The sequence below is a fragment of the Rissa tridactyla genome, chromosome W (genome assembly GCF_028500815.1).
Source record: "Rissa tridactyla isolate bRisTri1 chromosome W, bRisTri1.patW.cur.20221130, whole genome shotgun sequence".
Taxonomy (NCBI): domain Eukaryota; kingdom Metazoa; phylum Chordata; class Aves; order Charadriiformes; family Laridae; genus Rissa; species Rissa tridactyla.
In genome coordinates, this window is record NC_071496.1 from 4,890,192 (window position 1) to 4,894,519 (window position 4,328).

Consider the following 4,328-nt stretch of genomic DNA (forward strand, 5'->3'; position numbering starts at 1 on the left):
GTGCCTGGTGCGGCGCCAAGTGGGAAAGGGTGGTTTTTTTAGGCTGAAGGCAGCAGGAAAGCCTGCAGCCCCCAGGTCTGTGGGGCTACGCAAGCGGTTCCCAAAGAGCTTTAGAACAAGGCATAGTTTTCCCTGCTGGCTCTTTGGGCGGGGGACCCATCTCCAGCCATATGGCCATTTTTGTGCCTGGCGCGGCGCCAAGTGGGAAGGGGTGGTTTTGAGGCTGAAGGCAGCAGGAAAGCCTGCAGCCCCCAGGTCTGTGGGGCTACGCAAGCGGTTCCCAAAGAGCTTTAGAACAAGGCATAGTTTTCCCTGCTGGCTCTTTGGGCGTGGGACCCATCTCCAGCCATATGGCCATTTTTGTGCCTGGCGGCGGCGCCAAGTGGGAAAGGGTGGTTTTGAGGCTGAAGGCAGCAGGAAAGCCTGCAGCCCCCAGGTCTGTGGGGCTACGCAAGCGGTTCCCAAAGAGCTTTAGAACAAGGCATAGTTTTCCCTGCTGGCTCTTTGGGCGGGGGACCCATCTCCAGCCATATGGCCATTTTTGTGCCTGGCACGGCGCCAAGTGGGAAAGGGTGGTTTTGAGGCTGAAGGCAGCAGGAAAGCCTGCAGCCCCCAGGTCTGTGGGCTACGCAAGCGGTTCCCAAAGAGCTTTAGAACAAGGCATAGTTTTCCCTGCTGGCTCTTTGGGCGTGGGACCCATCTCCAGCCATATGGCCATTTTTGTGCCTGGCGCGGCGCCAAGTGGGAAAGGGGGGGTGTTTTGAGGCTGAAGGCAGCAGGAAAGCCTGCAGCCCCCAGGTCTGTGGGGCTACGCAAGCGGTTCCCAAAGAGCTTTAGAACAAGGCATAGTTTTCCCTGCTGGCTCTTTGGGTGTGGGACCCATCTCCAGCCATATGGCCATTTTTTTGCCTGGCGCGGCGCCAAGTGGGAAGGGGTGGTTTTGAGGCTGAAGGCAGCAGGAAAGCCTGCAGCCCCCAGGTCTGTGGGGCTACGGAAGCGGTTCCCAAAGAGCTTTAGAACAAGGCATAGTTTTCCCTGCTGGCTCTTTGGGCGGGGGACCCATCTCCAGCCATATGGCCATTTTTGTGCCTGGCGCGGCGCCAAGTGGGGAAGGGTGGTTTTGAGGCTGAAGGCAGCAGGAATGCCTGCAGCCCCCAGGTCTGTGGGGCTACGCAAGCGGTTCCCAAAGAGCTTTAGAACAAGGCATAGTTTTCCCTGCTGGCTCTTTGGGCGGGGGACCCATCTCCAGCCATATGGCCATTTTTGTGCCTGGCGCGGCGCCAAGTGGGAAAGGGTGGTTTTGAGGCTGAAGGCAGTAGGAAAGCCTGCAGCCCCCAGGTCTGTGGGCTACGCAAGCGGTTCCCAAAGAGCTTTAGAACAAGGCATAGTTTTCCCTGCTGGCTCTTTGGGCGTGGGACCCATCTCCAGACATATGGCCACTCTTGTGCCTGGCGCGGCGCCAAGTGGGAAGGGGTGGTTTTGAGGCTGAAGGCAGCAGGAAAGCCTGCAGCCCCCAGGTCTGTGGGGCTACGCAAGCGGTTCCCAAAGAGCTTTAGAACAAGGCATAGTTTTCCCTGCTGGCTCTTTGGGCGTGGGACCCATCTCCAGCCATATGGCCATTTTTGTGCCTGGCGCGGCGCCAAGTGGGAAAGGGTGGTTTTGAGGCTGAAGGCAGCAGGAAAGCCTGCAGCCCCCAGGTCTGTGGGGCTACGCAAGCGGTTCCCAAAGAGCTTTAGAACAAGGCATAGTTTTCCCTGCTGGCTCTTTGGGCGGGGGACCCATCTCCAGACATATGGCCACTTTTGTGCCTGGCGCGGCGCCAAGTGGGAAAGGGTGGTGTTGAGGCTGAAGGCAGCAGGAAAGCCTGCAGCCCTCAGGTCTGTGGGGCTACGCAAGCGGTTCCCAAAGAGCTTTAGAACAAGGCATAGTTTTCCCTGCTGGCTCTTTGGGCGGGGGACCCATCTCCAGCCATATGGCCATTTTTGTGCCTGGCGCGGCGCCAAGTGGGAAAGGGTGGTTTTGAGGCTGAAGGCAGCAGGAAAGCCTGCAGCCCCCAGGTCTGTGGGGCTACGCAAGCGGTTCCCAAAGAGCTTTAGAACAAGGCATAGTTTTCCCTGCTGGCTCTTTGGGCGTGGGACCCATCTCCAGCCATATGGCCACTTTTGTGCTTGGCGCGGCGCCAAGTGGGAAAGGGTGGTTTTGAGGCTGAAGGCAGCAGGAAAGCCTGCAGCCCCCAGGTCTGTGGGGCTACGCAAGCGGTTCCCAAAGAGCTTTAGAACAAGGCATAGTTTTCCCCTGCTGGCTCTTTGGGCGTGGGACCCATCTCCAGACATATGGCCACTTTTGTGCCTGGCGCGGCGCCAAGTGGGAAAGGGTGGTTTTGAGGCTGAAGGCAGCAGGAAAGCCTGCAGCCCCCAGGTCTGTGGGGCTACGCAAGCGGTTCCCAAAGAGCTTTAGAACAAGGCATAGTTTTCCCTGCTGGCTCTTTGGGCGTGGGACCCATCTCCAGCCATATGGCCATTTTTGTGCCTGGCGCGGCGCCAAGTGGGAAAGGGTGGTTTTGAGGCTGAAGGCAGCAGGAAAGCCTGCAGCCCCCAGGTCTGTGGGGCTACGCAAGCGGTTCCCAAAGAGCTTTAGAACAAGACATAGTTTTCCCTGCTGGCTCTTTGGGCGGGGGACCCATCTCCAGCCATATGGCCATTTTTGTGCCTGGCGCGGCGCCAAGTGGGAAGGGGTGGTTTTGAGGCTGAAGGCAGCAGGAAAGCCTGCAGCCCCCAGGTCTGTGGGCTACGCAAGCGGTTCCCAAAGAGCTTTAGAACAAGGCATAGTTTTCCCTGCTGGCTCTTTGGGCGGGGGACCCATCTCCAGCCATATGGCCATTTTTGTGCCTGGCGCGGCGCCAAGTGGGAAAGGGTGGTTTTGAGGCTGAAGGCAGCAGGAAAGCCTGCAGCCCCCAGGTCTGTGGGGCTACGCAAGCGGTTCCCAAAGAGCTTTAGAACAAGGCATAGTTTTCCCTGCTGGCTCTTTGGGCGGGGGACCCATCTCCAGCCATATGGCCATTTTTGTGCCTGGCGCGGCGCCAAGTGGGAAAGGGTGGTTTTGAGGCTGAAGGCAGCAGGAAAGCCTGCAGTCCCCAGGTCTGTGGGGCTACGCAAGCGGTTCCCAAAGAGCTTTAGAACAAGGCGTAGTTTTCCCTGCTGGCTCTTTGGGCGGGGGACCCATCTCCAGCCATATGGCCACTTTTGTGCCTGGCGCGGCGCCAAGTGGGAAGGGGTGGTTTTGAGGCTGAAGGCAGCAGGAAAGCCTGCAGCCCCCAGGTCTGTGGGGCTACGCAAGCGGTTCCCAAAGAGCTTTAGAACAAGGCATAGTTTTCCCTGCTGGCTCTTTGGGCGTGGGACCCATCTCCAGCCATATGGCCATTTTTGTGCCTGGCGCGGCGCCAAGTGGGAAAGGGTGGTTTTGAGGCTGAAGGCAGCAGGAAAGCCTGCAGCCCCCAGGTCTGTGGGGCTACGCAAGCGGTTCCCAAAGAGCTTTAGAACAAGGCATAGTTTTCCCTGCTGGCTCTTTGGGCGTGGGACCCATCTCCAGCCATATGGCCATTTTTGTGCCTGGCGCGGCGCCAAGTGGGAAAGGGTGGTTTTGAGGCTGAAGGCAGCAGGAAAGCCTGCAGCCCCCAGGTCTGTGGGGCTGCGGAAGCGGTTCCCAAAGAGCTTTAGAACAAGGCATAGTTTTCCCTGCTGGCTCTTTGGGCGGGGGACCCATCTCCAGCCATATGGCCATTTTTGTGCCTGGCGCGGCGCCAAGTGGGAAAGGGTGGTTTTGAGGCTGAAGGCAGCAGGAAAGCCTGCAGCCCCCAGGTCTGTGGGGCTACGCAAGCGGTTCCCAAAGAGCTTTAGAACAAGGCATAGTTTTCCCTGCTGGCTCTTTGGGCGGGGGACCCATCTCCAGACATATGGCCACTCTTGTGCCTGGCGCGTCGCCAAGTGGGAAGGGGTGGTTTTGAGGCTGAAGGCAGCAGGAAAGCCTGCAGCCCCCAGGTCTGTGGGGCTACGCAAGCGGTTCCCAAAGAGCTTTAGAACAAGGCATAGTTTTCCCTGCTGGCGCTTTGGGCGGGGGACCCATCTCCAGCCATATGGCCATTTTTGTGCCTGGCGCGGTGCCAAGTGGGAAAGGGTGGTTTTGAGGCTGAAAGCAGCAGGAAAGCCTGCAACCCCCTGGTCTGTGGGGCTACGCAAGCGGTTCCCAAAGAGCTTTAGAACAAGGCATAGTTTTCCCTGCTGGCTCTTTGGGCGTGGGACCCATCTCCAGCCATATGGCCATTTTTGTGC